Source organism: Pseudophryne corroboree, unplaced genomic scaffold, assembly GCF_028390025.1.
Source record: "Pseudophryne corroboree isolate aPseCor3 unplaced genomic scaffold, aPseCor3.hap2 scaffold_1068, whole genome shotgun sequence".
NCBI lineage: Eukaryota > Metazoa > Chordata > Amphibia > Anura > Myobatrachidae > Pseudophryne > Pseudophryne corroboree.
This window is the reverse complement of record NW_026967695.1, coordinates 28,412-48,316: the sequence shown is the minus strand read 5'-3', so window position 1 is coordinate 48,316 and position 19,905 is coordinate 28,412. Positions and strand designations below refer to the sequence as shown.

The 19,905-nt window shown below is 46.6% G+C and overlaps 15 non-coding genes and 2 pseudogenes across 15 annotated transcripts; 15 read left to right on the top strand and 2 right to left on the bottom strand.

Annotated features, from left to right (window-relative positions):
- Positions 1-3,007: 3,007 nt before the first annotated feature.
- LOC134988480 (U1 spliceosomal RNA) lies at positions 3,008-3,171 on the top strand. The gene has a single exon (XR_010193938.1). It is a non-coding gene; the product is annotated as a U1 spliceosomal RNA (small nuclear RNA).
- A 152-nt stretch (positions 3,172-3,323) lies between these two features.
- On the top strand, positions 3,324-3,486 carry LOC134988488 (U1 spliceosomal RNA). Its single transcript, XR_010193947.1, has one exon. It is a non-coding gene; the product is annotated as a U1 spliceosomal RNA (small nuclear RNA).
- A 672-nt stretch (positions 3,487-4,158) lies between these two features.
- LOC134988474 (U1 spliceosomal RNA) lies at positions 4,159-4,322 on the top strand. Its single transcript, XR_010193932.1, has one exon. It is a non-coding gene; the product is annotated as a U1 spliceosomal RNA (small nuclear RNA).
- Positions 4,323-4,474: 152 nt separating this feature from the next.
- On the top strand, positions 4,475-4,637 carry LOC134988497 (U1 spliceosomal RNA). Its single transcript, XR_010193952.1, has one exon. It is a non-coding gene; the product is annotated as a U1 spliceosomal RNA (small nuclear RNA).
- A 671-nt stretch (positions 4,638-5,308) lies between these two features.
- Positions 5,309-5,472, top strand: LOC134988471 (U1 spliceosomal RNA). The gene has a single exon (XR_010193929.1). It is a non-coding gene; the product is annotated as a U1 spliceosomal RNA (small nuclear RNA).
- A 152-nt stretch (positions 5,473-5,624) lies between these two features.
- On the top strand, positions 5,625-5,787 carry LOC134988481 (U1 spliceosomal RNA). Its single transcript, XR_010193941.1, has one exon. It is a non-coding gene; the product is annotated as a U1 spliceosomal RNA (small nuclear RNA).
- A 671-nt stretch (positions 5,788-6,458) lies between these two features.
- LOC134988499 (U1 spliceosomal RNA) lies at positions 6,459-6,622 on the top strand. Its single transcript, XR_010193954.1, has one exon. It is a non-coding gene; the product is annotated as a U1 spliceosomal RNA (small nuclear RNA).
- A 152-nt stretch (positions 6,623-6,774) lies between these two features.
- On the top strand, positions 6,775-6,937 carry LOC134988490 (U1 spliceosomal RNA). Its single transcript, XR_010193949.1, has one exon. It is a non-coding gene; the product is annotated as a U1 spliceosomal RNA (small nuclear RNA).
- Positions 6,938-7,608: 671 nt separating this feature from the next.
- On the top strand, positions 7,609-7,772 carry LOC134988479 (U1 spliceosomal RNA). Its single transcript, XR_010193937.1, has one exon. It is a non-coding gene; the product is annotated as a U1 spliceosomal RNA (small nuclear RNA).
- A 152-nt stretch (positions 7,773-7,924) lies between these two features.
- Positions 7,925-8,087, top strand: LOC134988483 (U1 spliceosomal RNA). Its single transcript, XR_010193943.1, has one exon. It is a non-coding gene; the product is annotated as a U1 spliceosomal RNA (small nuclear RNA).
- A 671-nt stretch (positions 8,088-8,758) lies between these two features.
- Positions 8,759-8,922, top strand: LOC134988470 (U1 spliceosomal RNA). The gene has a single exon (XR_010193928.1). It is a non-coding gene; the product is annotated as a U1 spliceosomal RNA (small nuclear RNA).
- A 152-nt stretch (positions 8,923-9,074) lies between these two features.
- Positions 9,075-9,237, top strand: LOC134988485 (U1 spliceosomal RNA). The gene has a single exon (XR_010193945.1). It is a non-coding gene; the product is annotated as a U1 spliceosomal RNA (small nuclear RNA).
- A 662-nt stretch (positions 9,238-9,899) lies between these two features.
- LOC134988492 (U1 spliceosomal RNA) lies at positions 9,900-10,063 on the top strand. The gene has a single exon (XR_010193951.1). It is a non-coding gene; the product is annotated as a U1 spliceosomal RNA (small nuclear RNA).
- Positions 10,064-10,215: 152 nt separating this feature from the next.
- LOC134988493 (U1 spliceosomal RNA) lies at positions 10,216-10,357 on the top strand (annotated as a pseudogene).
- Positions 10,358-12,969: 2,612 nt separating this feature from the next.
- On the bottom strand, positions 12,970-13,111 carry LOC134988495 (U1 spliceosomal RNA; annotated as a pseudogene).
- A 152-nt stretch (positions 13,112-13,263) lies between these two features.
- On the bottom strand, positions 13,264-13,427 carry LOC134988477 (U1 spliceosomal RNA). The gene has a single exon (XR_010193935.1). It is a non-coding gene; the product is annotated as a U1 spliceosomal RNA (small nuclear RNA).
- Positions 13,428-18,686: 5,259 nt separating this feature from the next.
- TRNAN-AUU (transfer RNA asparagine (anticodon AUU)) lies at positions 18,687-18,760 on the top strand. The gene has a single exon. It is a non-coding gene; the product is annotated as a tRNA-Asn (tRNA).
- Positions 18,761-19,905: the final 1,145 nt, after the last annotated feature.

Genomic DNA, 19,905 nt, shown 5'->3' with positions numbered 1-19,905 from the left:
AGTAGGGATAAGGACGTTAACCACCTCGGAACATCCTCCCTTATACGTCACCTGCAGCGCATTAATCATAAGTCAGTGACAAGTTCAAAAACTTTGGATGACAGCGGAAGCAGTCCACTGACCACCTTCCTCTTGTAACCAAGCTCCTGCAAACCACACCACCAACTCCCTCAGTGTCAATTTCCTCCTTAGACAGGAGAGCCAATAGTCCTGCAGGCCATGTCACTGGCAAGTCTGACGAGTCCTCTCCTGCCTGGGATTCCTCCGATGCATCCTTGAGTGTAACGCCTACTGCTGCTGGCGCTGCTGTTGTTGCTGCTGGGAGTCGATCGTCATCCCAGAGGGGAAGTCGGAAGACCACTTGTACTACTTCCAGTAAGCAATTGACTGTCCAACAGTCCTTTGCGAGGAAGATGAAATATCACAGCAGTCATCCTGCTGCAAAGCGGATAACTCAGGTCTGGGTGGTGAGAAACGTGGTTCCGGTATCCATCGTTAATTTAGAGGCAACTAGAGACTTGATTGAGGTACTGTGTCCCCGGTACCAAATACCCTCTAGGTTCCATTTCTCTAGGCAGGCGATACCGAAAATGTACACAGACCTCAGAAAAAGAGTCACCAGTGTCCTAAAAAATGCAGTTGTACCCAATGTCCACTTGTCTGTGGTTAAGTGGAGCAGGGCAGACTCAGGACTATATGACTGTGACAGCCCACTGGGTAGATGTATTGCCTCCCGCAGCAAGAACAGCAGCGGCGGCACCAGTAGCAGCATCTCGCAATTGCCAACTCGTTCCTAGGCAGGCTACGCTTTGTATCACCGCTTTCCATAAGAGGCACACAGCTGACAACCTCTTACGGAAACTGAGGAACATCATCGCAAAATGGCTTACCCCAATTGAACTCTCCTGGGGATTTGTGACATCGGACAACGCCACCAATATTGTGCGTGCATTACATCTGGGCAAATTCCAGCACGTCCCATGTTTTGCACATACATTGAACTTTGTGGTGCAGAATTATTTAAAAAACGACAGGGGCGTGCAAGAGATGCTGTCGGTGGCCCGAAGAATTGCGGGCCACTTTCTGCATTCAGCCACCGCATGCCGAAGACTGGAGCACCACCAAACATTCCTGAACCTGCCCTGCCATCATCTGAAGCAAGAGGTGGTAACGAGGTGGAATTCAACCCTCTATATGCTTCAGAGGATGGAGGAGCAGCAAAAGGCCATTCAAGCCTATACATCTGCCCACGATATAGGCAAAGGAGGGGGAATGCACCTGACTCAAGCGCAGTGGAGAATGATTTCAACGTTGTGCAAGGTTCTGCAACCCTTTGAACTTGCCACACGTGAAGTCAGTTCAGACACTGCCAGCCCTAGTCAGGTCATTCCCCTCATCAGGCTTTTGCAGAAGAAGCTGGAGACATTGAAGGAGGAGCTAAAACAGAGCGATTCCACTAGGCATGTGGAACTTGTGGATGGAGCCCTTAATTCGCTTAACCAGGATTCAATCTGTTGAAATCAGAGCACTACATTTTGGCCACCGTGCTCGATCCTAGATTTAAAACCTACATTGTATCTCTCTTTCCGGCAGACACAAGTCTGCAGAGGTTCAAAGACCTGCTGGTGAGAAAATTGTCAAGTCAAGCGGAACGTGACCCGTCAACAGCTCCTCCTTCACATTCTCCCGCAACTGGGGGTGCGAGGAAAAGGCTAAGAATTCCGAGCCCACCCGCCTGCAATAAGCAATCCAACTGCAAAAATTGCTAAGAGCATACGCATGCGCCTGCATTTTCTGTGGCACCCCGCAGATAATGCGATCGCCTCTGACTTTCAATCGGTGCGGGGGGGGGGGGTCAGCAACACTCCATTTCAAAGTCGGAGATGGAGCGGTGCGGGGGCAGGGCTTCAACGGAGAAACAGGAGGCGTGGTCAGAGCGGCTGCATGACATCACATGCAGCCGCTGCGATCACAAAAATGGTGGCGGCTTCCTGCGCACACGTACAGTCTGCACCAACAGGAGGCTAAACCATTTTTTATGATCACGCTGAACTGCACTGAGACTGCAATTTCAGCGTGGTCAAGAAGGGAGGCGGCATACTGGGTGGCCATGCCCTGTGATGGGTGGCCCCAGCATGCGAACCAAAGGATTGCAAATTCTGTTACTTAGCAGAATGTGCAATCCTTACTGAATTAGGCCCATTGATTACAAAATTATAAACAATATTTGAAGTTTTTCTTCAGGGACTAACACAAAAGATGCTTGGGGCTACTAACACATGGGTAAGCCACGTAAAGCTTCCCATGGGTCAGTGGCATCACAACGGGGTTGCGGCACACACCCGAGTGTCACCCGCCAAGGGGGGTGACACCAAAGTGCCGGCTCTTCTTCAGTGACAGAATATGGGTGTTTCACTGTGACATTACGTGCAACACCCAGTTTCTGTCACTGTGCAGGAGCCAGCACTACTCACACACTAGTCCCCGGGTGCAGCCCCCAACCCCCGGGATACCCGCAGCAACAAAATGGTGATTCAGGCCACGCCCCTACCTATGAGACCATGCCTCCTTTTTACCATTGCCCTGCTTATCTGCGCGCACTGCATTACAATCTCCCTCGCCGCCTCTCTGGGTGTCACCAGTGATAGTGACACCTCTGCCATGCTTGTAGCAGCTGGTCCTAAGATCTACGCCTCCAGCCCTGAGTGTTTTCCCTTGTGACGTGTTGATCATCATAGCGAAGCAGATGCTTACAGAAAACTGCTGGTGCTTAGATTGAAAAGAAAAACATTGACGAACCCATCATTTCAGCGACAGGGTCTGCCACACGACTGACTGAAATGACTGGTTGGTTTGGGCCCCCACCAAAAAAGAATCAATCAATCTCTCCTTGCACAAACTGGCTCTACAGAGGCAAGATGTCCTCCCTTGTGCTGCCTCAGTTGAATCTCCTTTACTTGACAGAGATGTGCCTGAGCAGCGGCCCTCCCCAGCCCTATCCCAAATCATACTTATTTTGCATAGGAGATACCATGGTCATGAAGATTGTTCTCCCAGGGTGAGGTTCATTCATTGCATTCTGGGTATGCTGACCCCTGTGATTTCCCCAAATGTGGGAAACTCAATTGCATTATTTGTGGTAGTGGGGGACAGTGTTTGTGCTTTCTTCTGGTCAACTCTGGTAAAAATCAGATTTCTTTGTCTCAGATCTTCCTCTAGCCTTGTTCCTCTTTCGAGAGTTCCCTTGTGCTGCCTCAGTTGGATCTCCTTCACTTGACAGGGGGGTACCCGAGCAGCGACCCTCCCCAGCTCTAGCCCAACTCCTACTTACCTGCCAGGTGAGATACTATGATCATGTAGGTGCTTCTCCCAGGGCAAGGCTCACCCATTGCACTCTGGGTGTGCTGCCCCTGTGATTTCCCCAAATGTTGGAAACTTGACTGCATAATTTGTGTTTCCCCTGGTCGGCTCTCGTATAATTCAGATCTCTTTGTCTCAGGTCTCTCTCCAGCCTAGTTTGCTGTCTGTTTCCACTTCTCTTTTCTTGAGCCGCTCCCTTCTATGCCCTTGCGCACTATCCTAACTTCTCCCGTCTGCTTACTTTGTGCCTTCCAACACACAATGCAAACTTCAGGTAGTGCTGCAGGGCCCTCACCCTTTTAACTGCCTCACAGAGCAGCTCTGGAGCTGTTACAGTGCCCAGCTGCTGCAGAGAAATCAGCTTGAATGCTTCAGGGGCTGGGGCATTGCCAACATGAGCCCCACACCGAAGGAGGGTGGGGGTGTTTAATGCGAACTAAGGGTCATCCAAGCGCTGCAAAAGGCCGCCATGCCCTGCATACCCCTTTTCTCTTTTCATATGCAGATGAGGGTTCCAGCCAACTTTGGCCCACTGCTTGGATGACATCACCATATGCAAATCCATCTGCTGTAGGCCTTCCCCCAGGAATGCTTGCACTAGTTGTTGCATTTGGTTTGTTGTTTGGGGGTGCTTCAGTATTAGGCAGCCTTCTGCCCTCCCATGTTCATCTGAAAATATGTGTTCTCCCTGCAGTTGTTGTCCCCAGATGAGAGTTCCCTTGTGCTGCCTCAGTTGAATCTCCTTTACTTGACAGAGATGTGCCTGAGCAGCGGCCCTCCCCAGCCCTATCTCAAATCATACTTATTTTGCATAGGAGATACCATGGTCAAGAAGATTGTTCTCCCAGGGTGAGGGTCATTCATTGCATTCTGGGTATGCTGACCCCTGTGATTTCCCCAAATGTGGGAAACTTGGCTGCATTATTTGTAGTAGTGGGGGACTGTGTTTGTGCTTTCCTCTGGTCAGCTCTGGTAAAAGTCAGATTTTTTTGTCTCATTTCTTCCTCTAGCCTTATTCTTCTTTTGAGAGTTCCCTTGTGCTGCCTCAGTTGGATCTCCTTCACTTGACAGAAGGGTGCTTGAGCAGCGACCCTCCCCAGCTATAGCCCAACTCCTACTTACCTGCCAGGTTAGATACTATGATCATGAAGCTGCTTCTCCCAGGGCAAGGCTCACCCATTGCACTCTGGGTGTGCTGCTCCTGCGATTTCCCCAAATGTGGGACACTTGACTGCATAATTTGTGTTTCCCCTGGTCGGCTCTCGTATAATTCAGATCTCTTTGTCTCAGGTCTCTCTCCAGCCTAGTTTGCTGTCTGTTTCCACTTCTCTTTTCTTGAGCCGCTCCCTTCTATGCCCTTGCGCACTATCCTGACTTCTCCCGTCTGCTTACTTTGTGCCTTCCAATGCACAATGCGAACTACAGGTAGTGCTGCAGGACCCACACCCTTTTACTTGCCTTACAGAGCAGCTCTGGAGCTGTTACAGTGCCCAGCTGCTGCAAGAAATCAGCTTGAATGCTTCAGGGGCTGGGGCATTGCCAACATGAGCCCCACACCGAAGGAGGGTGGGGGTGTTTAATGCGAACTAAGGGTCATCCAAGCGCCACAAAAGGCCGCCATGCCCTGCATACCCCTTTTCTCTTTTCATATGCAGATGAGGGTTCCAGCCAACTTTGGCCCACTGCTTGGATGACATCACTGTATGCAAATCCGTCTTCTGCAGACCTTCCCCCAGGAATGCTTGTACTAGTTGTTGCATTTGGTTTGTTGTTTGGGGGTGCTTCAGTATTAGGCAGCCTTCTGCCCTCCCATGTTCATTTGAAAATATGTGTTCTCCCTGCAGTTGTTGTCCCCAGATGAGAGTTCCCTTGTGCTGCCTCAGTTGAATCTCCTTTACTTGACAGAGATATGCCTGAGCAGCGGCCCTCCCCAGCCCTATCCCAAATCATACTTATTTTGCATAGGAGTTACCATGGTCATGAAGATTGTTCTCCCAGGGTGAGGTTCATTCATTGCATTCTGGGTATGCTGACCCCTGTGATTTCCCCAAATGTGGGAAACTCGACTGCATTATTTGTGGTAGTGGGGGACTGTGTTTGTGCTTTCCTCTGGTCAGCTCTGGTAAAAGTCAGATTTCTTTGTCTCAGATCTTCCTCTAGCCTTGTTCTTCTTTCGAGAGTTCCCTTGTGCTGCCTCAGTTGGATCTCCTTCACTTGACAGGGGGGTGCCCGAGCAGCGACCCTCCCCAGCTCTAGCCCAACTCCTACTTACCTGCCAGGTGAGATACTATGATCAGGAAGGTGCTTCTCCCAGGGCAAGGCTCACCCATTGCACTCTGGGTGTGCTGCTCCTGCGATTTCCCCAAATGTGGGACACTTGACTGCATAATTTGTGTTTCCTCTGGTCGGCTCTCGTATAATTCAGATCTCTTTGTCTCAGGTCTCTCTCCAGCCTAGTTTGCTGTCTGTTTCCACTTCTCTTTTCTTGAGCCGCTCCCTTCTATGCCCTTGCGCACTATCCTGACTTCTCCCGTCTGCTTACTTTGTGCCTTCCAACGCACAATGCGAACTACAGGTAGTGCTGCAGGGCCCACACCCTTTTAGTTGCCTTACAGAGCAGCTCTGGAGCTGTTACAGTGCCCAGCTGCTGCAAGAAATCAGCTGGAATGCTTCAGGGGCTGGGGCATTGCCAACATGAGCCCCACACCGAAGGAGGGTGGGGGTGTTTAATGCGAACTAAGGGTCATCCAAGCGCAGCAAAAGGCCGCCATGCCCTGCATACCCCTTTTCTCTTTTCATATGCAGATGAGGGTTCCAGCCAACTTTGGCCCACTGCTTGGATGACATCACTGTATGCAAATCCGTCTTCTGCAGACCTTCCCCCAGGAATGCTTGTACTAGTTGTTGCATTTGGTTTGTTGTTTGGGGGTGCTTCAGTATTAGGCAGCCTTCTGCCCTCCCATGTTCATTTGAAAATATGTGTTCTCCCTGCAGTTGTTGTCCCCAGATGAGAGTTCCCTTGTGCTGCCTCAGTTGAATCTTCTTTACTTGACAGATATATGCCTGAGCAGCGGCCCTCCCCAGCCCTATCCCAAATCATACTTATTTTGCATAGGAGATACCATGGTCATGAAGATTGTTCTCCCAGGGTGAGGTTCATTCATTGCATTCTGGGTATGCTGACCCCTGTGATTTCCCCAAATGTGGGAAACTCGACTGCATTATTTGTGATAGTGGGGGACTGTGTTTGTGCTTTCCTCTGGTCAGCTCTGGTAAAAGTCAGATTTCTTTGTCTCAGATCTTCCTCTAGCCTTGTTCTTCTTTCGAGAGTTCCCTTGTGCTGCCTCAGTTGGATCTCCTTCACTTGACTGGGGGGTGCCCGAGCAGCGACCCTCCCCAGCTCTAGCCCAACTCCTACTTACCTGCCAGGTGAGATACTATGATCAGGAAGTTGCTACTCCCAGTGCAAGGCTCACCCATTGCACTCTGGGTGTGCTGCTCCTGCGATTTCCCCAAATGTGGGAAACTTGACTGCATAATTTGTGTTTCCCCTGGTCGGCTCTCGTATAATTCAGATCTCTTTGTCTCAGGTCTCTCTCCAGCCTAGTTTGCTGTCTGTTTCCACTTCTCTTTTCTTGAGCCGCTCCCTTCTATGCCCTTGCGCACTATCCTGACTTCTCCCGTCTGCTTACTTTGTGCTTTCCAATGCACAATGCAAACTACAGGTAGTGCTGCAGGGCCCACACCCTTTTACTTGCCTTACAGAGCAGCTCTGGGGATGTTACAGTGCCCAGCTGCTGCAAGAAATCAGCTTGAATGCTTCAGGGGCTGGGGCATAGCCAACATGAGCCCCACACCGAAGGAGGGTGGAGGTGTTTAATGCGAACTAGGGGTCATCCAAGCGCCGCAAAAGGCCGCCATGCCCTGCACGCACCTTTTCTCTTTTCATATGCAGACGAGGGTTGAAGCCAACTTTGACCCACTGCTTGGATGGCATTACCATATGCAAATCAATCTGCTGCAGGCCTTCCCCCAGGAATGCTTGCACTAGTTGTTGCATTTGGTTTGTTGTTTGGGGGTGCTTCAGTATTAGGCAGCCTTCTGCCCTCCCATGTTCATCTGAAAATATGTGTTCTCCCTGCAGTTGTTGTCCCCAGATGAGAGTTCCCTTGTGCTGCCTCAGTTGAATCTCCTTTACTTGACAGAGATGTGCCTGAGCAGCGGACCTCCCTAGCCCTATCTCAAATCATACTTATTTTGCATAGGAGATACCATGGTCAAGAAGATTGTTCCCCCAGGGTAAGGGTCATTCATTGCATTCTGGGTATGCTGACCCCTGTGATTTCCCCAAATGTGGGAAACTTGACTGCATTATTTGTAGTAGTGGGGGACTGTGTTTGTGCTTTCCTCTGGTCAGCTCTGGTAAAAGTCAGATTTCTTTGTCTCATTTCTTCCTCTAGCCTTATTCTTCTTTTGAGAGTTCCCTTGTGCTGCCTCAGTTGGATCTCCTTCACTTGACAGAGGGGTGCTTGAGCAGCGACCCTCCCCAGCTATAGCCCAACTCCTACTTACCTGCCAGGTGAGATACTATGATCATGAAGGTGCTTCTCCCAGGGCAAGGCTCACCCATTGCACTCTGGGTGTGCTGCTCCTGCGATTTCCCCAAATGTGGGACACTTGACTGCATAATTTGTGTTTCCCCTGGTCGGCTCTCGTATAATTCAGATCTCTTTGTCTCAGGTCTCTCTCCAGCCTAGTTTGCTGTCTGTTTCCACTTCTCTTTTCTTGAGCCGCTCCCTTCTATGCCCTTGCGCACTATCCTGACTTCTCCCGTCTGCTTACTTTGTGCCTTCCAATGCACAATGCGAACTACAGGTAGTGCTGCAGGACCCACACCCTTTAACTTGCCTTACAGAGCAGCTATGGAGCTGTTACAGTGCCCAGATGCTGCAAGAAATCAGCTTGAATGCTTCAGGGGCTGGGGCATTGCCAACATGAGCCCCACACCGAAGGAGGGTGGGGGTGTTTAATGCGAACTAAGGGTCATCCAAGCGCCGCAAAAGGCCGCCATGCCCTGCATACCCCTTTTCTCTTTTCATATGCAGATGAGGGTTCCAGCCAACTTTGGCCCACTGCTTGGATGACATCACTGTATGCAAATCCGTCTTCTGCAGACCTTCCCCCAGGAATGCTTGTACTAGTTGTTGCATTTGGTTTGTTGTTTGGGGGTGCTTCAGTATTAGGCAGCCTTCTGCCCTCCCATGTTCATTTGAAAATATGTGTTCTCCCTGCAGTTGTTGTCCCCAGATGAGAGTTCCCTTGTGTTGCCTCAGTTGAATCTCCTTTACTTGACAGAGATGTGCCTGAGCAGCGGCCCTCCCCAGCCCTATCCCAAATCATACTTATTTTGCATAGGAGATACCATGGTCATGAAAATTGTTCTCCCAGGGTGAGGTTCATTCATTGCATTCTGGGTATGCTGACCCCTGTGATTTCCCCAAATGTGGGAAACTCGACTGCATTATTTGTGGTAGTGGGGGACTGTGTTTGTGCTTTCCTCTGGTCAGCTCTGGTAAAAGTCAGATTTCTTTGTCTCAGATCTTCCTCTAGCCTTGTTCTTCTTTCGAGAGTTCCCTTGTGCTGCCTCAGTTGGATCTCCTTCACTTGACAGGGGGGTGCCCGAGCAGCGACCCTCCCCAGCTCTAGCCCAACTCCTACTTACCTGCCAGGTGAGATACTATGATCATGAAGGTGCTTCTCCCAGGGCAAGGCTCACCCATTGCACTCTGGGTGTGCTGCCCCTGTGATTTCCCCAAATGTGGGAAACTTGACTGCATAATTTGTGTTTCCACTGGTCGGCTTTCATATAATTCAGATCTCTTTGTCTAAGGTCTCTCTCCAGCCTAGTTTGCTGTCTGTTTCCACTTCTTTTTTTTTGAGCCCCTCCCTTCTATACCCTTGTGCACTATCCTGACTTCTCCTGTCTGCTTACTTTGTGCCTTCCAATGCACAATGCAAACTACAGGTAGTGCTGCATGGCCCACAACCTGTTACTTGCCTTACAGAGCAGCTCTGGAGCTGTTACAGTGCCAAGCTGCTGCAAGAAATCAGCTTGAATGCTGGGGCATTGCCAACATGAGCCCCACACCGAAGGAGGGTGGGGGTGTTTAATGCGAACTAAGGGTCATCCAAGCGCCGCAAAAGGCCGCCATGCCCTGCATACCCCTTTTCTCTTTTCATATGCAGATGAGGGTTCCAGCCAACTTTGGCCCACTGCTTGGATGACATCACTGTATGCAAATCCGTCTTCTGCAGACCTTCCCCCAGGAATGCTTGTACTAGTTGTTGCATTTGGTTTGTTGTTTGGGGGTGCTTCAGTATTAGGCAGCCTTCTGCCCTCCCATGTTCATTTGAAAATATGTATTCTCCCTGCAGTTGTTGTCCCCAGATGAGAGTTCCCTTGTGCTGCCTCAGTTGAATCTCCTTTACTTGACAGAGATATGCCTGAGCAGCGGCCCTCCCCAGCCCTATCCCAAATCATACTTATTTTGCATAGGAGATACCATGGTCATGAAGATTGTTCTCCCAGGGTGAGGTTCATTCATTGCATTCTGGGTATGCTGACCCCTGTGATTTCCCCAAATGTGGGAAACTCGACTGCATTATTTGTGGTAGTGGGGGACTGTGTTTGTGCTTTCCTCTGGTCAGCTCTGGTAAAAGTCAGATTTCTTTGTCTCAGATCTTCCTCTAGCCTTGTTCTTCTTTCGAGAGTTCCCTTGTGCTGCCTCAGTTGGATCTCCTTCACTTGACAGGGGGGTGCCCGAGCAGCGACCCTCCCCAGCTCTAGCCCAACTCCTACTTACCTGCCAGGTGAGATACTATGATCATGTAGGTGCTTCTCCCAGGGCAAGGCTCACCCATTGCACTCTGGGTGTGCTGCCCCTTTGAATTCCCCAAATGTGGGAAACTTGACTGCATAATTTGTGTTTCCCCTGGTCGGCTCTCATATAATTCAGATCTCTTTGTCTCAGGTCTCTCTCCTGCCTAGTTTGCTGACTGTTTCCACTTCTCTTTTCTTGAGCCGCTCCCTTCTATGCCCTTGCGCACTACCCTGACTTCTCCCGTCTGCTTACTTTGTGCCTTCCAACGCACAATGCGAACTACAGGTAGTGCTGCAGGGCCCACACCCTTTTAGTTGCCTTACAGAGCAGCTCTGGAGCTGTTACAGTGCCCAGCTGCTGCAAGAAATCAGCTTGAATGCTTCAGGGGCTGGGGCATGGCCAACATGAGCCCCACACCGAAGGAGGGTGGGGGTGTTTAATGCGAACTAGGGGTCATCCAAGCGCAGCAAAAGGCCGCCATGCCCTGCATACCCCTTTTCTCTTTTCATATGCAGATAAGGGTTCCAGCCAACTTTGGCCCACTGCTTGGATGACATCACCGTATGCAATTCCATCTTCTGCAGACCTTCCCCAAGGAATGCTTGTACTAGTTGTTGCATTTGGTTTGTTGTTTGGGGGTGCTTCAGTATTAGGCAGCCTTCTGCCCTCCCATGTTCATCTGAAAATATGTGTTCTCCCTGCAGTTGTTGTCCCCAGATGAGAGTTCCCTTGTGCTGCCTCAGTTGAATCTCCTTTACTTGACAAGGGAGGCATTTTGGATTTTTTCTTTGGGTACCCCTACACCTGATGGTCTGATTGAGAGCATCGAACTGAACAACATTGGCAGTCTCTGAAGATTTTATCTATTGATTTACCTAATATATTATTTATTGAATATCCATTTATTGTATGTTTAATAAATAAACAAAATTATTAGAAGTAGCTATTTTGGGAACAGCATTCCTCTTAGTATGAAACTGTATAATCCTGTTGTGTGTGTTCCTTTAAAGTTCTTTAGTAAAATCCACTAGTAATGATGAACATCAGATTTCTTCCTCCATCCTCTTTTTACACTTTCTCTTGGTTCTATATATATATATATTTTTTATTTTTTTATTTTTTTTCCCTCCTTCTCCCAAAAGGCCCCCCTCCCTCCCCCCCCCCCCCTCCCTGTTTTAAATTTTTACATCTTTAAATCTTTAAATCTTCGAATCCTTAAATTGTCTGTTTAATAATTATTCTTTCTTCAATTCTTTTTGTTGTTTAAGCAGCAATGTAATTATTCCAGGGGTTAAAATAATGAAATATAGAAATAATATTAACAAAAATTAAAGGTAAAAATGAATTGATAGAATGATCCCATTAAAAGTAAATAAATAATATGGATGTTAAGCTGAGCGGGTTGGATTCGAACATGGGACTCGCTGCATAGAGTGCAGGTGATGTTTCCCCTGCGCCACAAGAGCTGCTTTAGTAGTGTGTTGGATTTATGTTACCCTAAAAGGTTTTATATAAGTAAATGGGGATCCTTAGTGCTGGGTCTCTGAATTATGTGTATGTGATTATAGAGATGAGGTATTGATTGAAAGATTAGAGGTTAATCTGTATATAGATTATATATTTTCTGTTATTTTTTAAACCACCTTGTTGCTTATTTTATTATTATTTTTAATCACCATGTTGCTTATTTTTATATTATGAAATGCCTTTATATGTGCAATTGCAATTAGAAAGTTGTTCCATATGTGAGTCATTACATGTATGCATCCAATTAGTACATGTATATATCCAATCAACTAATTAGTAATGCTATTGGTCCGGTGCATTTTAAAAAGAGCCTGCTAGGCTGCTGATGTATCCTCTGACGAAACCGCTCTTGGATAACAGCGGAGAAACGCGTAAGGAAGGTGACTACCAGACACTCTGATTGCTGAGATATAAGCCCATTCATGAACGAGCTACATCACGGCGGACGTCTGATGTAAAGACAGCGGTGAAGGGGAAAAAGCAATTTGAGACCGAGCAAAAGGAGGTCTCTACCCCACGGCAGGGAGGAATATCCCGACCGCGAGTGCCAATAAGATCCAGCCACGGTTAACGACTGAGGCAGCATAAGGAAACTCTCATCTGGGGACAACAACTGCAGGGAGAACACATATTTTCAGATGAACATGGGAGGGCAGAAGGCTGCCTAATACTGAAGCACCCCCAAACAACAAACCAAATGCAACAACTAGTGCAAGCATTCCTGGGGGAAGGCCTGCAGCAGATGGATTTGCATATGGTGATGTCATCCAAGCAGTGGGTCAAAGTTGGCGTCAACCCTCGTCTGCATATGAAAAGAGAAAAGGGGCGTGCAGGGCATGGCGGCCTTTTGCGGCGCTTGGATGACCCCTAGTTCACATTAAACACCTCCACCCTCCTTCGGTGTGGGGCTCATGTTGGCTATGCCCCAGCCCCTGAAGCATTCAAGCTGATTTCTTGCAGCAGCTGGGCACTGTAACAGCTCCAGAGCTGCTCTGTAAGGCAAGTAAAAGGGCGTGGGCCCTGCAGCACTACCTGTAGTTTGTATTGTGCGTTGGAAGGCACAAAGTAAGCAGACTGGAGAAGTCAGGATAGTGAGCAAGGGCATAGAAGGGAGTGGCTCAAGAAAAGAGAAGTGGAAACAGACAGCAAACTAGGCTGGAGAGAGACCTGAGACAAAGAGATCTATATTATACGAGAGCCGACCAGGGGAAACACAAATTATGCAGTCAAGTGTCCAACATTTGGGGAAACCGCAGGAGCAGCACACCCAGAGTGCAATGGGTGAGCCTTGCCCTGGGAGAAGCACCTTCATGATCATAGTATCTCACCTGGCAGGTAAGTAGGAGTTGGGCTAGAGCTGGGGAGGGTCGCTGCTCGGGCACCCCCCTGTCAAGTGAAGGAGATCCAACTGAGGCAGCACAAGGGAACTCTCGAAAGAAGAACAAGGCTAGAGGAAGATCTGAGATAAAGAAATCTGACTTTTACCAGAGCTGACCAGAGGAAAGCACAAACACAGTACCTCACTACCACAAATAATGCAGTCCAGTTTCCCACATTTGGGGAAATCACAGGGATCAGCATACCCAGAATGCAATGAATGAACCTCACCCTGGGAGAACAATCTTCATGACCATGGTATCTCCTATGCAAAATAAGTATGATTTGAGATAGGGCTGGGGAGGGCTGCTGCTCAGGCACATCTCTGTCAAGAATTTATAAAGTCTATACATATATATAACCAAATGTCAATATATATATATATATAGAACCCAGCGCTCCTATCAAAACTTATCTATTTCACCAATTTGTTGCTTATTTAATCTTTATACATCTATTAATTTTTACCATATATTATAAAATGCTGCTCCCATAGTTAGTACTGTTCTACCAATAATAAACCAAATTTTAAAGATAATCACACTTGTTATCAAGGGAGCGCAAAAAATAGAATATACAAGCTCTTTATTTTAAAAAAAATATATATAGACAGAAGAAACCCACATTCAACAAAATACAATGGAGTCAACATATATAGGCACCACTATCCATATCTAAATGTAATCAGTATCTATTTCATATTGCCCTTGATGACAACGGAATGTCTATTAAAGTGTCCAAAAAATCCTCCTGGATACAGCTGTTGTAATTAAATCGTTACTTTCCAATTGTAATTGATACATTAAATTCCTTCTTGTGGATGAACAGCAACAGTTGTAACCAACGCCTCTTATTTACTGCAGTTAAAGTTCATATGTAACTCACGTGAGTAATGAAAGAAAACAGGGGGAGAGCGCTGTGATGGTTGGTGAAACACAGCGGTATGCTACAACGTACCCACATTTGCATCCATGCATATATAGATGTAGGTGTGTGTACGTCGGTGTGCGTCCAGGTGTCAACGCGTGTATGTATAGATACAGGTGAGGGTACGTCTGTGTATGTCCAGGTGTCAGAATGTGTATGTATAGATGCAGGTGTGGGAACGTCAGTGTAGGTTCAGATGTCAGCGCGTGTATGTATAGATGCAGGTGCTTGTATGTCCAGATGTCAGTGCATGTATGTATAGATGCAAGTGTGGGTACGTCGGTGTATGTCCATTTGTCAGCGCGTGTATATATAGATGCAGGTGCTTGTATGTTGGTGTATGTCCAGGTGTCAGCGTGTGTATGTATAGATGCAGGTGTGGGAATGTTAGTGTATGTCCAGGTGTCAGGGTGTGTATGTATGGATATTAGGTGTGGGTACATCAGTGTATGTCCAGGTGTCAGCGCATGTATGTATAGATGCAGGATAATAATCACACAGCGTGCCCCCCACCAACCACAAACCTCCCCCACCCCCCTGTATGACATAAACACCGCTAATTACACTTACACACAATAATTTCAGTTTGCGACCAGGAGCCGGCAATGTATGTGCACCCAAATGAAGCCACTGTACATGCCCTGCAGGCTGCTATGTACTGCACAGGTGCAACAAATTTAAATGCCCTATCTTTAAAATGGGGCATATTTTACTAAATTAAAAAAACCTGTAACTTTCTGTAAAACCTTAACCCCAAAAGGCACTACACTAACATAGGGGTGTAGAGTTGGATCTTGATCCAAGGCACCAACAGGCTAAAGCTTTGACTGTTCCCAGGATGCCTTGCACCGCCTCCTCTATAACCCTGCCCAGTGACGTAACTAGACCTTTGTGGTCCCCATAGCAAAATTCTGAATGGGCCCACCAGCACTCAACAAGAATGAGTGGCGTTTGGGGTCAGAAAAGTAGAGGGGAAGGGGTCTGACAGAGTAGGGGGCAGGACATGAATGAATAGAAACTGAGGTGTCCATTATATAAAGAAATATAGGCCCTCATTCCGAGTTGATCGGTCGCAAGGCGAATTTAGCAGAGTTACACACGCTAAGCCGCCGCCTACTTCCGTGGCGCTCACCTGATTGGCTGTGCGCTGTCTGTGCTGTGACAGCGCATCGCACAGCTCGGTCCATTAGTTTCAATGGTGGGAACTTTGCCGTCAGCGGTGGGGTTACCCGCGGTCAGCCGCTGACCGGCGGGTGACCTCACCGCTAGCCGCTAAGTTCCCACCATTGAATATAATGGACGGAGCTGTGCGATGCGCTGTCACAGCACAGACAGCGCACAGCCAATCAGGTGAGCGCCACGGAAGTAGCGCTTCCTGATTGGCTGAAGGGACTTCAGTGACAGGAGTCACGTGGTGTCCCGGCATTCGGGGTAAGGGGTCTCATGTGTCAGCATGGGACCCCTTTCAGTCCGGTGGTCCGTGTGTCCGTTTTCTTTTTTTGCCAAGTACGTGGATGTATCTCTGGACGTGGATGTACCTCTGGACGCTGGAAGGTGAGTATAATTTTTTTCACAGGTACCCTCGGATCGTCGGAGACCGTGGCAGTCGGCGTGTCAACATAGGTAAGTATGAATGTGTCGGCAGTGTGTAATAAAGTTTTACTGTCACGGTGTCTGTGTCCTGTTTTTATTTGGGTATTTTTTCCCCAGTAGAACTACAGGTACCAGCGGGCCCGTTTTTCTCCCGCATGCTGGTACTTGTGGTTCTCCAAGTACCAGTATGCGGGGGAGGCTTGCTGGGACTTGTAGTTCTTCTGGAAAAAACAATATTCTTGTCATTTTACTCTAGGCTATCAGCCTCCCATCCGCAGCCATTGGATGGGGGGGACAGCCTCGGGCTTCACCCCTTGCCCTTGGGTGGCTGGGGACCCCTTGATTGAAGGGGTCCCCACTCCCCCAGGGTACCCCGGCCAGGGGTGACTAGTTGGATATTTAATGCCACGGCCGCAGGGCACTGCATAAAAGTGACCCCCGGCTGTGGCATTATCTGTCCAGCTAGTGGAGCCCGATGCTGGTGTAAAAAATACGGGGGACCCCTACTCTTTTTGTCCCCCGTATTTTTTGCACCAGCACCAGGCGCAGAGCCCGGTGCTGGTTTTAAAAATACGGGGGATCCCTGCCCAATTTTCCCCCCGCATTTTTGGAACCAGGACCAGCTCGAAGAGCCCGAGGCTGGTTATGCTTTGGAGGGGGGACCCCACGCCATTTTTTTTTCCGTGTTTTTTCCGTTTTTTCCCGTTTTTTTAATTCGCGGCAAAATACGTCAAATTGTCCGTTTTTCGCCCGCGGGACTGTCGAATCCGTTTTTCATTGAATATGGTGAATTCCGGCAGCCACCTGCCGGAATTCACATGTCGAATTGTGTCGAATTTAAAAACGGCCATAATTTGCCGCGATTCGCCGTGAATTGCATATACCCCAAAGTAGCTTTTATGTAACCTTTTTAAACCTATTAGCATAGACCGAATCTCATCGTGTGTATAGGCCTTTAGTTCAACAACAGCATGGGACCAGTTAGTGTGTTTTGACCACTGCACAGCACCTGGTGTTATATAGTAAGCACCACTATGGCATAGTATACAGCATTATGGGCCTGATATGAGTGTGACCAGCGGTGATGTGGAATGCAGTAGGAGGTGCTGTTTAGCAAGCACCACTTCTATATTCACCATGCAGTATATTGTGTGAATATAGAAGTGTTGGTTGTGTTATGTATTAGAGTAATTATTGCAGCTCCCAGCTAAAATTGCCACAATGTAATTTAGTGACAAGCTGCAGAGATTAACCCTTTCTGTGGCTGCTGCACAACCTCTATTCATATCGCTGAATTAAATTAGGGAGATGTTCTCACCCCGCGAGCAAGCGCAGGTATATGCCACACTTATGGTAACATTGGATTTGCAGATATTTTCTTGCAGGGGTGTTTCTAAACAATTTGGCTTCAAATGCGAGATTTAAAAATGCGTGCCCCCCGCCACCATTGGCATTAAAAATTGTGCCCCTCCCCCATATATATATATAAAAAAAACTATATTTGCATGAGCGCTCCGGACGGGATGGGGGGGCGTGACCTCGCAAAAATGGGTATGGTCTCCATAAAATGGGCGTAGCCTTTCAGGCAAAGACTACCTTACACCCCAGTTCTTGACCCTGCACCAACAGACCTCGGCCACCACAGGGAAAAAAGTACAGTCATTTCCACCATGTTAAGCCCCACACATTAATGCCCTTTGGAACATATTATGTCACTCACCACAATATCTGTGATACACTATGCCCTACAGTAAAGCTTCTAATTACTTTTACAAAAACTGCTCAATGCCAAGAGTTTCACGTGCTGGGTGTCATGCTCATTGCCAGGGGTTTCACTCTCTGGGTGTCATGCTCATTGCCAGGGGGAACGCAGTAGGAGGTGTTATATAGTAAGCACCACTATGGCATAGTATATAGCATTATATATATTGTGAGCACTGGTGATGTTGAGTGCAGTAGAGCTGCTGCTGGGTAATTACAATTGACTACAACCACCAATATATTCTGCTGCACTATATATATGCAAAGCTAATTCTGCTGGGTAATTACAATTGAATACAACCACCAATATATTCTGCTGCACTATATCTATATATGCAAGCTAATTCTGCTGGGTAATTACAATTGACTACAACCACCAATATATTCTGCTGCACTATATCTATATATGCAAAGCTAATTCTGCTGAGTAATTACAATTGACTACAACCACCATTATATTCTGCTGCACTATATCTATATATGCAATGCTAATTCTGCTGGGTAATGCAAATTGAAACATTATTGCATAGTATGTGATTTTGAAGTACTTTTTTAAAGTTTTGAATGATATAGACCCAGTTTAATCTTTGTGGAATGCCTGGTTGTTGTTTTTAAGGTAATTTATTGCCTGGCATTTGAGGGGGTGGGGGGTGGTTACAGATTTCAATTATTGGTTTCACTTGTAATAGTCTTCTACTTAAGTCCAATGGTGTAGGCTGTGCAAAGCCATTTGGCTGTGCATTTATTGATCTAAGCGTGCATTTTTATCAAAGCGTGATAAAATTGACACATAACAGCAGCGTTCAATCAGTATCAATTTATCTTCAGCTGATGTCGATTGTGAATTTACGTTTCTTCTCTTCTTGTCACCTACAGGTAATTACAATTGACTACAACCACCAATATATTCTGCTGCACTATATCTATATATGCAAAGCTAATTCTGCTGGGTAATGCAAATTGAAACATTATTGCATAGTATGCAATAATATAGTATGCATATAGCAGAGGATAGTTTCAATCTGCCTACCTCTGGGTTATGGGCCCAGAATGCTTTCATTGCAGTACTCTGCTGCACATGTAAGTGCAAGAAATCCTGAAGCACTCACTCATCATGGGAAAGTACCAATGTGTTTCTTCGTTGATTGATGGAAGAAACATCTTACAAAAACTCTCCAGATTATTGACTTTTAAAGTTTTTCTAGGAAACGTTCTAGATGAATGCTTATTAGCGTTTGTCAGAACATACGTTTGCAAAGTGTCTCTGTGGCGCAATCAGTTAGCGTGTTTGGTTATTAACCAAAAGGTTGGTGGTTCAATCCCACCCAGGGACGTAATTTACCTTGTTATCAGATTTTGGTGATCTTTAAGTAGACAAGTCAAAATTTCAAACCCCCTCTTATGGTGTAGGGTACCTGGCCTTCTCTGATGTAATCAGAGTTAGATTTGATTAAGTGATTTTATAAAAAAAAAACAGCTAGGAAGCACAATTTAGCAGTGGGTTGCAGAGAAAAAGAAATATGCTGGCAAAAAAATCCAATTGAGTGATTAAACAGCTCTTCATTTTCTGGCTTTATTTTTAAGCTAACAAATTTGTTCTCTGAAAAGTGTCCACAAAGCCAAGTATCTGATTAACACCTTTGTAGGGATGGTTTTTCACCTATTACTAAATTAAACTTGCTTCATTGGAAAGGCAGCAAGATGCATCGTCATTTCAATATCTACTGAAATAATACAGGTTGACACCAGGAAACATTAACGCCACTGCATCCTTGCTGCTTTCTCATGTGGAAGTCTGTTTAATGTGAAAACAAGGTGATATCTAATTAGCACACAGGTAAGGAATTAAGAAAATCTTTATTTAAGGGTGAAGATGTTTCTCACAAAATCGTTGCCCCAATGCATCATAGAAATTCAAGCTGGAAAGATGATTTTAATATATCACTTGTACATTTTGTATTGCTCTTCTGGTGACAATGTAGTTTGTTTTTGTCAATTACCATTTTAATAATAGGGTAAAGAAAATTAAGTGGATTTTTGAAAGAAAACAATACTGTCAATATACTATTAAACAAATTAAAATGGTAAAAGTTATTGTACTTTAAGTAAAAATAAAAGAGCTAAAATATCAATCCCAATTTTGGATTACTTTAATTAAAAAAAAATGCATATAGCAGAGGATAGTTTCAATCTGCCTACCTCTGGGTTATCGGCCCAGCATGCTTCCATTGCAGTACTCTGCTGCACATGTAAGTGCAAGAGATCCTGAAGCACTCACTCATCATGGGAAAGTACCAATGTGTTTCTTCGTTGGTTGATGAAAGAAACATCTTACAAAAACTCTCCAGATTATTGACTTTTTTAAGTTTTTCTAGGAAACGTTCTAGATGAATGCTTATTAGCCTTTGTCAGTATGTACTTTTTGCAAAGTGTCTCTGTGGCGCAATCGGTTAGTGTGTTCGGCTATTAACCAAAAGGT